This window comes from Halichoeres trimaculatus, unplaced genomic scaffold, assembly GCF_033239565.1.
Source record: "Halichoeres trimaculatus isolate MK-OKI-2021-1 unplaced genomic scaffold, fHalTri1.1 fHalTri1_scaffold_2, whole genome shotgun sequence".
NCBI classification, from domain to species: Eukaryota; Metazoa; Chordata; class Actinopteri; order Labriformes; family Labridae; genus Halichoeres; species Halichoeres trimaculatus.
The window spans coordinates 19,034,856-19,055,310 of record NW_027437180.1 but is presented as its reverse complement, the minus strand read 5'-3'; the positions used below and the strand labels follow the sequence as shown (position 1 = coordinate 19,055,310).

Below are 20,455 nucleotides of genomic sequence, written 5' to 3'. Positions count from 1 at the left end.
ATATGTAACCCGAATATTTGGTCATCTAAATGCCATCGGGACATCCTCATCGAAGGGAACATTAATTTGTGTTCTACACATGTTCTGTTCGGAAGGAATCTTGGTCTTTTGAGTACAGGAAGTCTGCCGTGCTGTTGCTGTTGCTATTGCTGCTGCTGCTATGGATACAGTACGAAGAAGCGGAAATGTCATGCAGTTTGTCAAGATGTTCTGTGTCTTGAGATGTTGTCCGTGCGTCGCTGTTTTAATCGTGATACCATGTGAACTGTATATGTAAACAGTTGATTCTGGATGTTTCAGAAACTGGAATATTGACATCAAACCGGATATTGACTGCATATAAATGTTTTCCAAGTCAGGTTCCTAACACACAGCGAGGGGGATAAGGGCGTGCAGAATGTTCTCCCTGCTCTTTGCAGATTATCTGGTTCTGTTGACCTCTTTAGGATGAGACCACCAGCAGGGTCAGTTTGCAACATTTAGCACTTTTTATTGGGTAAACTTGGAAATCAAACTGTCAGCCGACAGCAAACAGCTCATGGATTGTCTTGTCAACTAGTGAGAGCAGACAGAGTTGTGAGGATGACAGATATGACAATGCAGAGCCTGAAAACTAAGGGCTCAGGGCCCAGACATCTGGTGGGAACTATGAGTAGCGCCAACTACCCCTTCGCACAGGAGCTATTTGAGGTGGTTCAGGAATCTGATAAGGGAGTCTCCTGGGTACCTCTCCTTGGAGATTTTCAAGGCATGTAGCAGAGGAAGGAGACCCCAGGGTAGACCAAAAAAGTGCCGGAGGGATTATATTTCCCATCTGGCCTGGGATGGCGGACATCGCTTAGGGAGCAAGACTTTTGGGATGAGTGGCTTAGCATGCTGTCACTATCATGTTAGGCCACGGGCCATCTAATCTAGTGTGCGCTGATCATTTACTTTCTGGCCCTTTGCATTCATATTTTTGTCCATTCATGATTAATTCTTCCCACAAACAGAGAGAATACCAAACAAGAGCTTGATTTAGCTGTGACTACTTCCACCATAGTAGCTAAAATCCACATTCAGTATGGCATGTTTGTTCACAATCTGAGCAACAATATCATGTCCCCTTTTTTTTCTATCTTGACTCTTTTGAATTGTCAATAAAATTATTCCTCTTCTATGTGTAAACATGAATCCTGTGCAACTCAAGTTAGTTGACAACCATCTGTGATATATCAGTCATCGCGGATCATCCCTGTTGGGTGTAGCGAAGCCAGATAAGTCAAACACAGCCTGACTGTGACAGCCTGTCAGGCCTCTGGCAGTATCAGTCCCACACTCTGTGAGCAACACAACAATATGCACAACTGTTTATCTGACACAGACACAGCACAAATATTTTATTTACACTTACGGCTTTGTCATCCTCCTCCACCACCTGTTTTCTGACACATTTCCCCCTTAACCTAGCCCTACAGTTTGAGTGCTTAAATATCAGCTCACCAGATGTTAAACTGGCGAGGTCTTGTGCTTCTACAGATAACATTGAAATGTGGGGGTTTGCTCTCTTGTTAAATTCAAATGCATTTTTTTATGCTCAATGTGACGCACTGAAAATATTTCTTCTGAAGATTGACCTTTGGCTGACACATTAAAAAGTGTTAATGCGTGCACTTATTAGTGTTTCCTCATGTCGTATGAAACCTAAAAGGCTGTCTCCACGATCTGCTGTCTCTGTGTCTCACACATGCCAAAGCCTCCAGCATTTTTTAATGATTCTGCCAAGGTGATAAGTGTGATTTGTCGTCTTCCAGATGCAAAATTCTCGCCAAAAAGGTTGCATGAGCGCCCACACGAGTCCTCACACAACACCCAAACACACTCATAACACGCATCTCCATCATCTGCAGCCTCCACGCGTCGTGCCGACAGGAGCCAGGCTGGGTGTCATGTTTGCCTGCACAAGCATTTTCTCTCTGTTTCTCCCTTTCTCTCTGGGGCGGTGTGACAAGAAAAGTCTGCTGCTTGTTAGATGGATGGCAGTGACCCTGAAGGAGGAGGAGGTGGCTGGAGGAAAGCAGGAACAAATGAGACACTCTGAGAGCCGGCAAGAGAGAAATGAGAAGTTAGAGCTTAAAAAAATTCTGAAAAAGATGGAGTGGGCCAGGTTTCTTTTTCAATCTAGGATACAATGAGGAAAGTAGAGTAAAAAAGAGAGCTCAGGAAACACATTACTAAAAATGTGCTAGAGAAGAACTTGTTCCACAACTCATATCACCACCTCTCTCTATACTTGAGCAGATAAAGCTCAGACAATATCATACTTCAGCAAAATTCCCTCAAAGAAGATGTTAAAGTCATTGATCTGGAAGTAGAGTATGCCACTGTATCTCCAGTCTGCTTTGGTATACTGTGACAGGAGTCTGAGTGAAACGTTCAGTAAGTCTTTCAGATATGGCTCACTTTATTCTGTGATAGCGTCTGCTGCATTTAGTGGTAATGGGAAAAAAAAGAAACAGTAAGGTTTTCTTCATGTGGACGGACAGATACCATTAACTACAAGAACCACCAAAGAAAAAGACAAGATTAATGCACAGAGGGGATCAAGTGCACATCATTTGTGTTAAGAGCATCCATCCCTGCCCATGTTTCTTTATTTAGGGCTGTAAAAGTAAATGAAGAGTAAAGACTATGGCAGATTTTGAACGCAAGAAAAGGCAAAGAAGGAGATAATTCAGGCACTTTGGATTTGGCCGACCACAGAGTTTATGTTCTTAAAAGTTATTTAACAAAAGACATTTTAGCAATGCTAGGGTACTATAGCAATAATAATCGTAATAATAAAAGTTGGCAAAATGCATAGGATGAATTCACTAAGGATAGTTTTTTGTTGCAAACTGCACCTAGAATTGTGCATAATTTTTCTACATGGCACATAACTGAAATCTTACGAAGTGTTTTTGTCTTATTTTAAGTAAAAGTTGTCTTGTTTTACTCAATATAGGCCACATTAAACGTATCAGTCCAGAAAAATATCTTGTTTCCAGTTATTTAAAGACAAAATTGAGGTCTGAATTGCTTGTATCAAGTTATAAAAAATATGCCAATGGAACAGGAAAAAATTACTTAAAACTAGAATAATGTCTTACAAGCAACTTTTCTCTTGTTCAGCTGGCAGATTTTTTTTTTTTTTACTTGTTACAAGCAATACAGACCTTGTTTTTGTCTTTAAATGACTTGAAACAAGACATTGTTCTTGACTGGTCAGGTGAATACAGCTCATATTAAGTCTACAAAGACATCTTCCACTGACATTAAGACAAAATCCCTTGATGACAGTTCAGTTTTTTGCAGTGTAGTCCAGTTCACAGAGCATTTGGCGCTTATGATACAAAAGTATGAAAATACCTTTTAAGTTCTGCAGCTCCGTTCGGTTCAGTCAGTCACCCCTCAGGTGACGGCAACATATTAGTTGCAGTATGTTCAGCTAATTCACAATAACCAGCTACGTTGATCTATCTTCATCTTTAAACTGTATGACACTTCCAAGCACCCAGGCCCACCTATCTGCCGACTTATGTAGAAATCATGCAACTGTTACAGATTAAAAACTAAGATTACTTGTTCTCTGCATCCAACTGTTCTCCAATGACATTATCTCTGTTTGGCTGTTGTGGGTTTTTTGCGTTGTTCCATTTCCAGTTTTTGCTCAACCATGGCCAAGGCAGTTTAATCACTTTGAGGGGCTGTGTAAGGGGGTCATGAGTTTCTGACATTGTTTTTTTGGGGGGATTGTGGAGGGACAAGTTTGGAAACCCCTGGCCAACACTTTGAGTTGGAAAGTGTGAGTAAGTCCTCAATGTTTTAATTGGAGTTTTTCATGATACACATGATGTGACATAAGTTTCACAATAAAACAAGCGGCAAAAAGCAGAAGCACTCCCTGATATGAGAAGGGGGGGGGGAATAATCCAAAAGTGAGAAGGAGAGAAGGGAGAGTTCACTCAGGGTGAATCACTGTGCTGACATGAATTAAAGCCTGAGTGGATGGATAAATCAGCAACCAGTCAGAGGGAAATGAGGGAAAGCACTGAGGAAAAGAAGGGCGGAAAAATGAAAGAATCACTAAGAAAGAAGAGAAGAGGATAAAAGTGTGAAAAAAAATAACACCTGCACAAGATGTGACAGGAGAAAACTCAATGAGGGGGTGAGAAGAGGTGAGCAAAAACAGGGACGTGAAAGACACAGAGGAATACACTAACATCCTAACTGCTTAGGATGGAGAAGTTCACACGTTACCCTAATAAATTTATTCTATTTGTTGCCCTACATGTTGTCAAAGCCTTGATGATGAAAATAAGGTAACAACTTTTTAAAATTTGTGAATTTTAGGCCTCATTTCTTTATAATCCATCCAAACATACGTACAGTGTCGCAAAACAGACGTCAGTTGAGTGGTTTGAGGGCATTGTGATTGATTGCTTTGACATTCACTTCTCTCGTTACATTTCCTCCTTCTTGACATGAACTCCCACTGGTATTTGCTGTTGCCAGTATCCAGTCAGGTTTCATTTTCACTCGTTTTGAAAAGCTTCTCACTTCATGAACCTCACAAGATGGTGGCTCCAAATGAAAGAAATAGCAAAGAACAGCGAGAGAACACTTCAGTTCTTCTGGGCATAGGATTAGGCCATCTCTCAGGAATGAAGGCGATAGACACAGGACGAAAAGTTTCAACTGATCTCCCCTGACACTTGCAATATTTCCAACTTTCCCCCAAGAAAAAAAGTGCTTTTAGGTTTTATGTGACAAAATAATCCAGGAGTTTGAATGGAACAAACAACTTGCAAAATTTTACAACACATTTTAAAATACGCAGAGGTTAAAACTGTTTCGGACATAAGGATATTTAAGTTCTAAAAACGTAAGTTCAAATCACTGACGCAATGTGAAGATGTTCTGATTTTTTTTCTACATTTAGTATATGTTTACACAATAATGTTTTGATTGCGTTTTAAGCATTGATTTCCAAAAAGATGCACGCATTAGAGGCAGAAGAAATACATGACACTGTTATTGTGATGTTCAGTCCCTGGACAGCTCAGCATCTGGATAACACAAGTAAAAACGCGATAGCATGAGCAGAGACTGAAAAATCTGACAAGGTAAAGTTAGGTGAGGACACAGACAAGAGAAGAAAAAAAGCAGTACTCCCTGTCTCCAGTGATCTGAAAAATGCCATCAGATATCATACAATGACGCATATTAAAGTGAACAGTGACATTCTGTTTTATCTTTTGGGGAAACCAAAGCTTTGGAGGCCAAGTTTTACAATACTGGAGGTTTCGACTCCTCACAACAGCCAAAAACTGTGAGACTGCAACCCTGAGATAAGGGTGGAGCCCTGCATTGACCTACGTCAGATAACAACACAAAGAGGATGAAAGATATCAAGAAATACACCTGAGACAGTGGCACAGACAGGAAGTGGGAACCAAAAGACAGGTGAAGGGGGGAAAAGGACAGTGAGGAAGACAAGAACTGGGTCTAGGACATAACAAAAGGTCATCTGTGTGACAAAGTGAAGTGAATGGAAAGAGACAATTCAAAGCATGAAGGGGGAACAAGTCAGGACATCAGGGAGCGTGGAAATAAGAGAAAATGAAAAGGGGAAGAGAAGGATGAGCAGTGTGACGGCAGGAATCAGAGAGATCTAAAAAAGATTTGATGAAAAGCGTGACACTGGTCCACTGGGGCAAATTCCACTTAGGGCAGCACACTGTGGATGGTGATTCTGATAACACTACATGGTCCATACACATCTTTAAAAACTGCCTATAAGTTGTCCTGCTTTGAGCTTAATAGACATGTATATGGGGCAGAAGCAGCAGTGAATAATTTCATATTAATAAGCCAAACTGAATATATATATATATATATATATATATATATATATATATATATATATATATATATATATATATATATATATATATATATATATATATATATATAATGTGGGACATCACTATTATTCAGTTGACAGAAACATGGATTAATGAAATAAATGCAGAGTTTAGACAAACAAACGGAAAGCTCCTTCCATTTCCGTATCACGACAGACCATAGAGAGTGACCACCACCCATTTTTATTTTTTTATTTTATATCAAAGTTGTACTGGGTAATACTTTCTGTTCAATACATGTGATGTGAAAAAAAGGTGAGTATCACTTACAACACGGGTCATGAAGAGAAGAGGAGGAGGCCAGGATAAGTTTTGAGGTGGGCAGAAAAGAAACGAAGGAGATAGGAAACACGTATAGATAAAAGTGAAGAACGTCCATTATCCCTGTGGAGACCTTGCTGTTAAAAAGTTAAGACAGGTTCCTTTTCACTTCTTATGCTTTATCTTTCCACCTGTCTCTCCTGTCATTTTGTGGCAGTTCTGCCCTTTTATAGCCTCCCATGTGGAACCACAGTACAAGATACGTTTTGAAGCCTCACTAGACAGCGACCTTGTAAACTTGTGACTGTCCAAACAAGACCTCCCTCTCCTCCCCTCCCACAAGGCCAGGGCTTTTCAAACAAACCATCCAGCTCTTTCTCTCCTCCTTTGCTGGTCATCTTCCAATTTTTCTCTCACCTCTGTGACTTTCTGTCTTGCCCCTCTCATATTTTTTTTGTTCATATATTTTCTTTCCACTCTCTAATTTCTGCCATGTCTACTGCCCTTTCACTGTCTCCTCTCTGCCTCTCCTTTGAGAGTTTTATCTTCTTCCTGCTGCTCCACTGGCTTCTCACTCCAGAGTTTTGGAGTCATCGTCGAAACAGACTGTTGTTTTAGTGTCTATGGTTCGTTTGTGTCTGGGACCCCGACAATTCCACTTACTGTGGCAACTCAGTTGGAGAAGTTTTGTGTGCATCTGTGTGTGTCTTTGAGGGACTTTGAGACTACATAAAGTGTCACTGTTTACTAACCGTTACCCCTGTTAGTTGTGATATATCTCACTAAAAACCAAAAGTCAAAACCCCTACCCGAGACCAAATAATGGAACCCAGACTTTCTGAGTTTCCAGGTCAAGAGTCAGGTACAGCCCTAGATATTGTCACCAGTAATACTATTAATGAAATGTAGTCTCTTAAAAAACTCATAGCATCATAGGTGCACTGTGTCAAGGTGCCATTTGGCTGTAGCTCGGCTTTACCTTTGGTGTCTTTAAAGGTCCCATATTGTGCAAAAAACACTTTAAGTCTTTTAGTGAAATTTGTGGGTCTTTGGCTTTCCTCCCAGCCCACAAAATGTGATATTTAATGAACAAACCTGTACTCAGTAGTGCTTCTGAATGTAAAATTCTGACTTCAAATGAGCTGGATTTTGGGAATTTGTTGACGTCAGCGATTCCCTTTTTTGACCAATCAGGAGCAAGTCTGACCTGATTGGTCCACCGGAGTAGATACCCCCGAACCTCCTCCCTGCCCACTCCCCTCCCTGCTGCTGGAGAGAAATCTCTCCAGCAGCGGGGAGGAGAATGTCAAAGTTGAAGAGCCATCACTGCTCTGTTTTTGGCTGTAAACAGCCACATAGTTCCATGCACAAGCTTCCCATCCCGAAAGAAGACAAGACTAAGTGGCTAGAGTTCATTTATCAGGAAATGTGCCAGCTACACTCAGTAAAACTGTGCATGTGTGTGCTAGTCACTTCACGGCCGACCGCTTTTCCAACTTTGGACAGTACTACAGAGGGCTAGCGAATAGACTGGTCCCGAATCCAGGCGCGTTACCAACCATCCACCAACAAACCTTAGACCCTGGAAATGTGAGTATTTTAAATGCTGTGTGCTGTGGTGCAAATGTAAGAGCTTTTCCTCGATGTCCCCCCTGTCTCTGTGTTAGCTTCAGGATGCTAACTTTAGCTGCGGTTAGCCTGTTGTTTTAGCCTGTAATGTTACGGTAAACGAGCTTTGCTGTTTTCTTAACATTGTGCACTCAGAGCTCGGTAGTCATGGTTACATGGCGCCGCTCTCCCTGACGCAGAAGAGCGGGGCGGTATCAGCAGTGGCTCATTTACATATGAAGGTCACACCCACTAAATCAGACCGTTCTGAACAGAAGGGCTACGAGAGCCTGGAAACAATGCTGCCGTGCTTGATTTATTGGCTTTTTGGATCAAAACATGTTACTACCATTTCATGAAGACATCAATGATCCATATTAAACTGCAGAAAAGGAGCAGAATATGGGACATTTAACACACCTGCAAACCCTAAGTGCCTCTTACGGATCCTTAAAGCCCCAAAAAGAATTTGCCAGGCTGCTAGCTGAGTCTGTTTATTTTCTTAGATTGAACAGAGAAGTAGAACAACAGCATTTCAAAAGCTTGTAATTTACTCATAACTCAGTCATGCTTCTCCTCGTTCCTGATAAGACTGTTAGTGTAATATTGCAGATTACATTGTTTAATTGTTGTGGTGCACGTTGTTAGTTCCACTTGTTCAGGTTGCACCACATTAGGAGTAGTAACAGTTGTTTTTTTTTCTGTAATGAAGTAATAAAAGATAAGTCTTGTTTTTTTTCCCCAATTTATTGTGCCCCTAAGGTAGTTTTCATTATTTTCTAAGTCTGTCTCCTTTCCACTGTCTAAAAGAACCTGTTTTCGCCTCACATAGCTGTATTTCAATTGTGACAGGGCTCCTCTCTGTGACAGGTTTCTTCATCCCCTGTGTTTCACTTTTCTCTCATTCACCCTCAGTCTGTCTGTCCTCCTCCCTTAAATCTGTTTCCTCCCTTTCCCATCCTCGACATCCCCTGTGACAGAGCAAACCCTTTAATAATATACAAGCTCCTCCATCTCTCCTGGCAACGGCAGCAGATTCCTACAGGATTCAATCTCTGCAGCACTAATGAGATTAGCATGGCTAATGCACAAGGCTCTCCCTCCTTCCTTTCAGCTTTACCTCCATCCAAACATGCGCTCCAAATTACAGTGGGGTACCCAGAATGAGTGGGTCGATTGCAGGGTGGCTGAGCTGCAGTCCCCCTAGGTTCCACCTGGGTCGTGCCACAATGGGCTTTGAGGAGATGGGGACATCCCAGGTGAAAGGGGCAGCCAGACTGAGCAAGCCAAGCCAGCATTACCTCCTGATGAAATTCGTCCCATAATGAGTGTGTGCGTGAAGGATTCATGGGGAGTGTTTGGCAGCCTTCCACGGCCTTTCCCTGTGTCCGAGCAGCCATTGTGGAACCTGGCACTCCAGGCTGGCAGGTTTGGGAGGGAAATTCAGGATAAAATTGGCTGGATTGAAGCATGGAGGGATGAAGAGGTGATGAAACAGATTAGTCTGACCTCCTGGGGGCTTATTGTGGAGCAGGCCCTGTCAAATCCGAGACCACAACTCTTCAATTTCTGGCTTTCAAAGCAAACAGACATACACAAAAAATGCAGTTTATACATTTAGCAGCTGCTCTGTATTCAGTGTGACTTGCAACAATTGCAACAGTAGATAAGCTTAAAGTGATGTATCACCAACATTAAAAGCAGCCAGTGATGAATGCAGGAGATTAACCAACACACACATATACACAGGGCGAACAGAGACATTCAAAGGCGGAGTGAGCAAGTAGCATCATTACGACCAGCTTGTTTCCTGTGCCTTCAAGTTGTTTTGAGATCTACTGGGTATTACAGGCAAGTAAATGCAATCTGTCACTGCTTTGATGGATTTTCTTAGTCAAATTAGCTGAATTGTTAATCAGTCAGCTGAAAATGCATCACCCGTAGGTCTCCAAGACTTTTATTCACGCTGAGGATATATATGACTCAGAAGTTTTCTGCTGTCTTTTAGTCAGGTTAAAAATCAGTCAAACTGATTTACAGATTGTCACTCATACGTTCATGTATTCACGCTTGAAAGTATGATGATGGAATGCTGGAAAGAAATGAGAAATATAGCTTCCTAAAACTCCTCACAATAAGCTTTAAGCCTTCAAACAAGCAGCTTTAACCCTTCCACCTGTCATACAACTCTACATTACTATAACTATTCAAAACCTATTCATAACTCTCAGCATTTGTACATTCTTGATGTTTGAATTATTGAAAACAAACTACTCCATTCCACAAAAAAAAAAAATGTCCTAGGCTGTAAAAAAATGTTAATTCTGCTGAGAACATGAGCACTTAAGTATGTGTTTTTATTTTTTAGTTTTCTTCTCTTCTGGGACCAGCCCACACCTTTTACATTGGCTTCATTTCACAGTACCAGGGGTGGCAGCTCGGGTTTTGCTTTGCACCCAGGTTTGCTCATGCACATTTGATGGTTTAAAAAGGTCTCCCATCCCAAAAAAATTAAACTGTTTCCAAAATGTGGATAAAGTTGTGCACACAAGCAGGTAAAGTTGTTTTGACAACTCCAGTTGTTTAACCCTAACTATGGTGCCATATCACTGAGCTACATAAGTATGTGCAGCAGGGCTTAGAGTGTTGGTCTCAAACATGTAAAGCCTACGTTAAGGCTTAGCTCTCAGTAAATGATGATCCTTCAATACCAGCTCCAATCAGCTGATTGCATCTTCTATTTAAATTTCCTGAGCCCGACTCCTCTGAAGACCCCTTTACATCCCACCTACATACCAAGCACCTTCTTATAAAGCTCTCCCCAGCTGTAATTGGCTACAGGGCCAACAGGTTGCCAGTGCTATCATGGGCTGTAGAGACTAGCTATTCACTGCACACTCACACCTACAGGCAATTTATTAAGATATGCTTTTTTTTTTTTTTTTATTGTAGAACTAAGCTGGAGTACCTGGCAAGAATCTATGCATGCCTGTACAGAAGTCAAACCAGAAACAATCTGCAGCACCGTGCAGTACACTGCCATTAAAACTTGTGCAGACAATTAAATCTCTATAAGAGGAGTTATCCTGAACTTTGTTTTTCAAATTTGTGTATTTGTGAATTTCAACGCATTCTAGCTTTTATATGAGAGCTCTCACACCTTCACACACACACACACACACACACACACACACACACACACACACACACACACACACACACACACTTTACTTTTATTTTGTCACACTGGAAAAATTAAAAAATTAAAAGAACTCATCAAAACACACACACACACACACACACATTTAGACTTTCACCTTCATGGATCCACCTTACACTGGTTAATCCACTCATCCCAACACACACACATAATCCACCACCAACATTCATGAGCTCAAAGTCGATCCCATGCAGCAAAACTCCCCCGCACATATGCACAAGCACCCTGATGTACTATAAGAGAAAAAAATCATGATGTGTGTTGTTCAAGGTGAACATTCACTTAACTAACCTCTGGCTCTGAGAAGATGATCTACTAAATCAAATCACGTCAGCATCACACCAACACACTGCATACTAACGAGGTGAGGAACACCACACTCGTCTGCCCTGCAGTTCATGCATGAATGAGGTGAGCGACTCTTTAAGCAATTTCTGATCAGGAGAACTGTCTAATTAAGTTTGGTTTTTTTTTTCCTTTCGTATTAATGTTACCCGGATATTTTTTTAGAAATGATTGCCTGTGCCAGATGTCTTTGACGTAAAGTAGTTTCATCTAAGTTAATGAGACTGTAAATCTTGACTTTGACAGGGTAATGACCAACATTAGAGGGATACATGTTGTTTTAATATTCATAAGATACATTAAAACACTAAAATCCCTCTTGCACTTCATCAAGTGACTCTGGTGAATGACACATCCTGTCATTTCTATCAGTGTTGGCTGTTTTCAGAGCCAACATGAGAAGAAATCAGACCTCAACAGGCTGCAAAACCAAGAATTATGCATACGTGTTGGAACAAGAGGAATAGATTTTGAGGTTACTCAGCCGGCACAGACTCCATTCCTGGCTTTTTCACAAGCTCAAAGAGCGATGGTTTCAATTTTGCAGAGCAGAAAATTTAGCAGAGTGAGTACAAAGTGAAAAAACAATAAAGAAAAGAAAATGAAATGAAATGGGCCATGAAAATGTAAACTCCAGTTGTGTCAAGTTCGTCCAAAGTGCGGTGTTTAGCAAACATATTTTACATCCTCTTAAAAAAAAAGGGAAGAGGACTGTTTTGTATTTACCACAAGGACGATTTCAGTCACAGCTGCGCTTCCAAAACACAGAGCTGCTCATGCAGAAAAATCTCATTGGTTGAGGTAAAACCCCACTGAATGGAGCAAAGCTTTTCAATCTTTATGGCAAAATAACATGAGGGATTCAGTAGCTGGTGCTTTAAAGTCCTTTTCGTAGTTATTTATATAAATTGTACAAAGAAAAGTGAAAGATCTCTTTCTCCATCAAACCCTTTTACTTGAAATACTAAAATCAATCCAACCAAAGGAATAATGGGAAAAAACCTTTTGATTTCTGCTGCACAGAAAAGCCAGCCCTTTTAGCCTGAACCACTTGAAGGCTGTTATATTGAGCACCTGTTTTTTTAAAGGGTGGACACAACCTTTAAAGCCCCACTTAAAAATGTGCCTCTCGGTTGCTTATTTGAAAAGCTACTTTTCAACCCCGGAGTATGCTTAATGAAATATTTCTGTTGAAGAAAATATTTACTTCCAAATTCAGAATAGACCCTGAGCAAGGCTCTGAAAAACCAGTGGTACTATGGGGATAAACTACACTGAGAACCCAGTTGGCTCCAGAAAAACAGGTGAAACTGGTAAATTACTTGTGTTTTTAAAGTGTCTTTTGATGTCTAGATGAGCTTAGATCAAGTCTATGCCCCAACCAGGAAACAATACACACTTTAGTGCATTAAGAAATCCTGAAATATGCCTCAGAGCCAACAGTCATCTGCTACATCATCATCCAGTAACATCATAACCCTGACGAGACTGAGAGAGAAATCTCTTGCTAATTTATTGCAAAACATGACAGGAGGAGAAGCCAGGTTAGGTCTTTTTTTCAGTCTAATAAAAGATCAAAAACAGTCTTAAGCACATCTTTAAAAATGTAAAGCCTGAGCAGAGGTGGGCATTTACCAGCAGGAGTCTTTACACAGGGTTGTGTTGATCAAAATAAGCTTTAAAGCTGTTAAATTAGGAAGCATTTGTTAATCGACAGAGAAAAGAAAGATAGTGTTTGAGAAAATACGAGACCTTGTAAGACAAGGTTTATCAAGCTATTTTTAGGGATCTGACGGTACACAGGTCTACACCCTTTCAAAATACATCAACAACTCAAAAAAAAAAGTTTATACATCATCGTGTACATGGGATGATTTTAGTACATTTCTGACTGTTTGATTAAAAATTCAGTTCTTTAAGCAACCAAATCTATCCTCTTTGAAACAGCTGATTCCGCAGTTGGTCAGAAGATTATATAAATAAAACTGAAAGTACAGATCCCTTCCTGCCAACGACACAACTTAGAAAAAAACTTGGTGAAAATAGAAATGTCTGTAAATAGAAACACCAACTTAAACGTTTCATGCCAATAAAACCATCGGCAGAAATATCTTACTTGCTTCAGAGCGATTCTCCAATGAGCTCAAGAGTCTTCATTGTGTGGGTGGACTAACTTTGAGCACAACTTATGATTTAACATCTTGTCAAACTTTCAAAGAAATGCAATCAATTTAATTAGTGAGAACATATTTCTGTACTGAAGAATGCCAACATAATTATTTTTCATCTCCTTGCTATATGGAAAAAACTTCAGACTATCTGTCTCAAGGCACCATGGTTTGCTTTACTGCTTGGATAGAGAGGGTAGCAGTTCATCCTGGAAAGAGACAGAGATGGCACACGTAAAGGTGAAAAAACCACACACCAGAAACTGCTCCAAAATTAATCAATAAAACAAAAAAACAGCGTTTTGGGTCATTGCCCTTCATGGGACATAAGGTTGTTGCTATTTGCCAGAAGATCAAGGGTTGAATCATTTTAATGTCTGTAAAACACAGTTGAGATTTATTTTAAAGAACTAAATGAACAGTTCCCCATTTGATGGCATTCATCTTACCACATCAGTAATAACCCAAAGTGGGTTGACAATGATTACTTTTCTTGAACATGCTCCTAGTTTTTTGAACAATGAATTGAACATCTCAATTAGCAACTCATGAAAGGTAACTTGAGTGTGGTTCCCTCAGAGACAGTAAACAACCACTCTCATTCTGGAGGATCTAGAAAGGTACCTAGAGTGGTCAAGAATTACTGTGCACTGCGTTTTACAACACCTGAAGTCTGATTTACAACAACACAGCATGCATTTGTCACCACTCATACTGCTGACATCAAATGTATGTTTGCAGTTCAGACAAAGCCTGCTACCGTGAACAGTTATATGAACCAATCAGGATTTGAATGAGTACAACCAGCTGAAAAAATGTTTTAGAGTGGCGTAGGTTTTCAGGAGCGAAAAGAAATTCACTTTTTGCGTTTTTTCAGCTTTTCTTTGGCCTTGGCCATTCATTTAAAAAGTATGTTTGTGTATCTGAGTTTTCAAAGTTGCATACTTTTTTGACCAAGTTTAATCTAGATTTTCTGTTCAGTAGGACAGAGTTTTATATATTTGTAGAATGAAATGTTACTGATCAGGAACTGGGATTGGAGCATTGAAGGGTCTTTTGGAAAAGAATGAAGGTATGAAAACAAAATCATAAAACCAGCGGGGCTTTGGAGTTTCTTTTAAACAAGTTTTTTTCATTTAGATCATCTTCCCTTATGCAGCTTTTCACATCAGGAGAATATCATTGCAAATAAACTTAGGTGACAGCATTTCACTTTTTTTTTCACATTTTGGGTCCAACTATTTGATCACCAGGAACACTTTTTACCCCAGCTAATGCCTCCCATCTTCTTAATCTGCAATAACCTTCCCACTGTTTTATTATTCTGGATATTGTTTTTCATTAATTATGCTGTCAGTCTGTGGGCCATTGTGTGATGAAAGGAGTATCGTATCTTATCTTAACTCATCCTTTCTTAAAAGACAATCAGAAACTAAAACTTCCTCCTCTTTTGTCTAAGCATGAGTGGTTTTTGATCATATAAAATAATAAGAGATGGAATTCTTTATCAGGATGCATTGCACACCAATATATGTGTTATTTTGAGGTTAGTTTTACCAGCACTTTTGCACTGAGATTTGTGGTTTTTCAGTTCAGAGATGATCGATAGTTCCTGAAATAATGGCATTCCTCAAGGAGAGATAAATTTATGAATGTTTGAAACCCAACAAAAAAAAATCATCCCAGTTTCTCGCATGCAGAACTAGAACAGGACCTACATTCAGGATGAAGGATTTTAGCATCTCCAAAACAAGGGCGCTCTCCAGCATGATGCTCAAAGTGGGACACAGACAAAATAAAATTTATTTTGAAACAAATCTTCCTGTCTGTGTTGTTTGAGTTGCTGCTGAAAAATACTTAAGTTTCATCCAAATGTCCACAAACATCATCACCATGCATCACAGCTGCTCCAAAATCCAATCTGACCCTGAAACTGAGCCAACACCAACGATCCATCTCCACTAAAATGCCACCGGACACCAGAAATGTTTCAAGCCTCCACAGCTTTTCCTCCCTCAGCACTCTTTCTCCAAAATCACACTGCACTCATGCATATGGATCTGCACCTGCTGCTATGGCAACAGAGATCCTGCATTGCTAGCCAGGTTACTTTGGCCAAAACCCATCACGTATCAATGTTTTCACGGTGAAATGCCACTGGGCTCTGTCAAGTACTCTTGCTGAAAAAGAGCTTCAGTGGGTGAGCTGTCAGCAGAGGCTGGCTGCCCTGTCAGACCCAGGCCAAAGCACTGGGCTTATTGGAAACACCATGCCTCACTAGAAGTGAATGGGAGTCAAAATGACAGCTATCTACTCTTGACTGTAAGAGTTTTTATATTGGAGAAAATGGTGTGAATCGACTCACTCACCTCTACTTCAGTGGATTAACTGAACTCCAGAGAGCAGCAGCAGGGGGGCGCGCGGAGTCCTGCCAGCACCTGGACGGGCTGCTGGGAAGAGCTTCAGCTGAGCCTCCTAGATCAGGATGATGCTGAAGTTTTAGATACCACTATGATGTTCCTTAGATGTTTCGAGTCAGTGCTCAGAACAAAGATTCTTCTGCAGTATTTTCCCAGAAGGTTGTTAAAACTGTCGTCTTGAAACCATGTGTTGCAGCCCAATTGGATCTGATTTCCCAGGGTTCACTCAAGCAGGGGAACAGATGTTGTCCAGCCAATTGGTTCTGTCTCCACAGGCCAAGCAAGAAGTCTCAGAAGTAGAAGTAGAGCTAAAGGACAGAGAAAAAAAAAAAAGCTTGTTGGTTAAACTTTAAATTACATTTGATTCAGAGAAACATGTGAGAAGAGAGTGAATGACGTAGATAAGGATCAAATCAATCAATTCATCACACAGGCTTGATTAGGGGCCACACAGCAAGCACCTTCTGCCTGATTGAAAACTGTGTTGAAATACCTTATAACATTGAAGAATCTCATCACAGATTATGATCATATTTTGATTATGTATGCAGGTGCTGTATCTGTGAAGCTGATAAACTGAGAAGACTGTCCAACCTTTGAGATAATCAACAGAGTTACCGCTGAGCAGGAACTGACTTTGAGATTATTGAATCAAACAAAGATGGGGGACATTAGAGGGAGTTATATATTTCCATCATCAAATGCACTTCAATTCATTTTATTAACTAAGCAGAAATGAATTGAATAAATAAAATGAGAATAGTAAAAATATTAAAATATAGAGAAAACCCTCAAATTAGCTCTATAGCAATGACAATCATCGGCTTTTACAACATTGACATGTTTTACATTATTACCAAGATCTCTGTTTTTAAGATACATTTTTTAATACTTGAGGATCAAAATCGGGATTTCACACCTTCCTGTTTACGATGTGGCAAAATGCAACTTTCCCACAGCATCAGAAAATGACAAGGGACATGTTTTTAACACCACCTCACAATTAACATCGAAGGAAAAAATGGATTTGTGGTTTGAGATGAAAGAATGCTGTCCAATATTTCAAACATGGATAGAAATTAACAGTACTGGGTGTTCATACTAAGTGTGAAAACTTCAAACTACTATATTTACATGAGGTAGAAATACATAAATCTGTCTGCAAACTAAAATTCTACACCAACGCTGCCTGTCAGCTTGACATTGGGTGTTGGATATTTGTTGGCCCATCCAAACACATTTTTCTTCCTTGGCCAGATCCAACTTGAGTCATAGTTCTCGAGGTCGCCACACAGCTTGGTTATTTGAATCTGAACATATGTTGTTTCTGAGCTGTAGCAGCTGAGGCAAGAATCCTATTCAGTAAGCCGAATTGTAAACAGTGTGACTGAACAAGTGGGAAACAACTGACCCATGGTGTTCAATTGACAGAAACAGACATGTCTGTACTAGACAGACAAGAGAAAGAAGGAAAGCATGCGGCTATTCCAAATGCCAGAGCACACCGAGTCAGTCAGTAAAAAGTAATTTGGTATAAAGAGGCAGGGCATAGTTTGAGAAATCTTAAGTGGTTTCAAGAGCAAGGTGAAAGATCTTTTCTGTTCTCAATCTGTGTGTGAATCCTCTGGCTTCATGATGTGTTCAAGGAGAGGTGGGCAGAGGGAGCAGGTGTGAAGAGAGAAAAGTAAGAAAGCAAATGATAGGATGAGGGAGAGGATTGGTTAGACGCATGGAGAATTTGAAATTGAATGTTTATGACAGGAGGTTACTTCTGCAACTTTATGGAGATGAAAGACTAAAGATCCTGGAGGAAAACTGAGAAATACACTACTGGCCAATAGTTTTGGAACATCCCAATTTTACCAGTACTTTTTTATTGAAAATGATGCAGTTAAATGTCTCATTATACTCTGGAAAAAAAACACGGAACTATTAAACAATTAAAGTGAAACAAAAAAATTATAATTGAATCAATTTATAAACATAAATGCATTCTAAACTTTTGACTCATCAAATTAATTACCTTTGGCGGGAATGACAGCAACTGAGTTTAAATATTCTTTGTTTTTTGTTTTTTTGCTTTTGCTCTTCTGTCTAGTTTACCTAAACCATCTCTGGAGACTGTGCTGGCAGTGCACTTCATCTTTTCTAGTTTACTGTCTTGTTCTGTATTCTTAAAGTAGTTCTGGCATCGCTTACAATAACTCGTTAGTGCTCATTATCTTACTGTAGGATGAACCCCTGACCAACAAGGCTCATTCCAGAGGATGCTGCATGGCATTGCAGGATACTGTTGTTATGGTTGTTTTTGGTTCGGGGTGCCTCTAACTCTGTACAAGTCACAGACCCTTGATCCAGTAAAACAGCTCCAGACAATCAAGCTTATTCCTCCGTATTTACATTTTCTGTCACAGCATCCTTTTAAAAGTTTTAAAATTTTGATCAATTAGTCCATGACACCACCTCCCTGCCTTCACAAGTCTATTGGTGGTGTTTCAAGGCTCATTCAAGGCGATCTTCCCTTTCTTATTCTGGCATCTCAGCCATGACTTTCCTTCTGAAATGTGACCTGTCCAACTTGCATTTCAAAGTTTTCTCTTCATAGTTCAAACTGAGACTGCTGCTCAATCTCTATTAAGCTGTGCTTGAAGCTGTTGTCCTGTGAGCGCCTATCACACAAGCTGTTGACTCTCAGGAACTTGTCGCCTGATTCTGTTGCAGCTTTGGTTTGGCCAGACCTCTTCCTGTCAGGGTTTCTTTGGATTCTGAAGGAGACTGTGCTCACTGACACCTTGACTTTATTTACAATTTGTTAGTTGGACAGAACAGTATCTTCAAGAGTTGGTCTCTCTTCCATTGCTAATTGCCTTTCCCTCATCATTTTTATACCATAGAATGAAGATTACACAAACAACTTAGCCCTTTGCCTTTAGCCTTTAGCCAAAGAAGCTATGAATTAGCATTTCAAAATAACCTATCTTGGTGCTTAGATATATGGCATATTATGATAACATATGTATAAAGAAGGGAGACTTTTTCCAAGATCACTTTCAAACCCCTTTAAAGAGTATCTTTGCATAATCATGAAATATTTTTGGTATAATTATTAAATGTTCATTATTTTCAGTTTTGAGTGACCTTACTCTTTTTTTTTTTTACCTCTGGCAATTTACCACTTACCTTTGTAACATCTCAAGCTATTCATTGGATTTGACCTGCTTGAATTGCAATTTTTAAAAAATGGAAAAATTGTAGAGCTCTAAAACTTTTGATTGTTGGTGTATCAAAGCACATGGCTGATGGGGACACAGAACAAACCCTGAGATCTGTCTCTGGTTAAACAAAAAAAAAAAAAAAAAAAAAAAAAAAAATAGAGAGATAAATATGTTCAAAAAAGAGGGGGTGGGGAACATTCAAATAAAGCTTCTTCACATCCAAGTCTTTGTAGGAGGTGTGAAAAACAGAGGGCAAATTGAGAGAAGTTGTAAGGAAGGGAGGAGAGGGTAGACAGTTAAGGACAAGATGGAGAAACCTAAATGGAGTCTGAGGATGAATGAAGAGTTGGAGAATTTAGAAGTAAGGGCAGCCTGTTAGAAGGACTGTAATGAAGATGGATCCACTTAGAGAGTCATTAAATTATTTACCAAGGAGAGATATGGCATTAAGAGCACATGCTCCAAGACTGGTCCACTCGAGTCCAAACCCAAATGACACAAGCGAAGAAGTGGAGTGGTAGTTTTATGTATTAAGGAACCAAATGATAGTAAATGTCTAATGGAAACAGTTCACAGCTTTGCACAAGTGTCTGCACAACTTGCCGTTGAGCCACTGTAAGAAATATTAACTAATGGAAAATAAAGAAGAAAGAGTCTGCCAGCAAGTTGAATATATTCAGCTGAAGTGTTACTGATGGGTTCATCTTTTTGCTTTCATTTAAGTGCAGGGAAACTTTTTGCTGTGTTGTGAACCATTTGCATTTCACCACATATCATTGTCAACCAAACACCAAAGCTTCACAGCTGTATTCTGAGAATGTTTATTCTACGTCTTTCCAGACTTACTGTCAGGGTTAGAATGAGCTGAAAATTGAAAATGTGAGTTTACAACCTTTTAAAAAAAAAAAGCCTGTAGTATTTTCTTTTTATCTTTTTTGAGCATACTCCAACTTTCCCTTGGCAGAGTTACCTTGTCTACATTGAGATATTGTTACTGTGTATTATATTATTGAACCTTTAGGCAAATTGGTTTCTATCTACCACTCTTGTAGAAATAAAAGAGCTGAGAGCTTTGAGATTCAAGGCTTGTGGAAATACTCCAGTTCCATTTTATAACTATGGAACAAAACAATGACTTTCTAAAAGGACTCAAAGAGCACCAGTAAGTCCTATTGATTACTACATGGTAGAGAAAATATGATGTAGATGCAGAATTTATTGGAGAAGGTGAAGAAAGACGTGACGTTGAACAAAGTGTAACTCTCACACGTCG

General features: G+C 39.8%; 1 protein-coding gene across 1 annotated transcript in view; it reads right to left on the bottom strand.

The window, feature by feature from the left end:
* Positions 1-20,455, bottom strand: part of LOC141786862 (protein phosphatase 1 regulatory subunit 29-like) — a 265,322-nt gene that overhangs the window by 153,830 nt on the left and 91,037 nt on the right. The window contains exon 2 of the mRNA XM_074665295.1: positions 15,917-16,275. The gene's annotated coding sequence lies outside the window, so the exon portion shown is untranslated. The remainder of the gene's footprint in view (positions 1-15,916; positions 16,276-20,455) is intronic.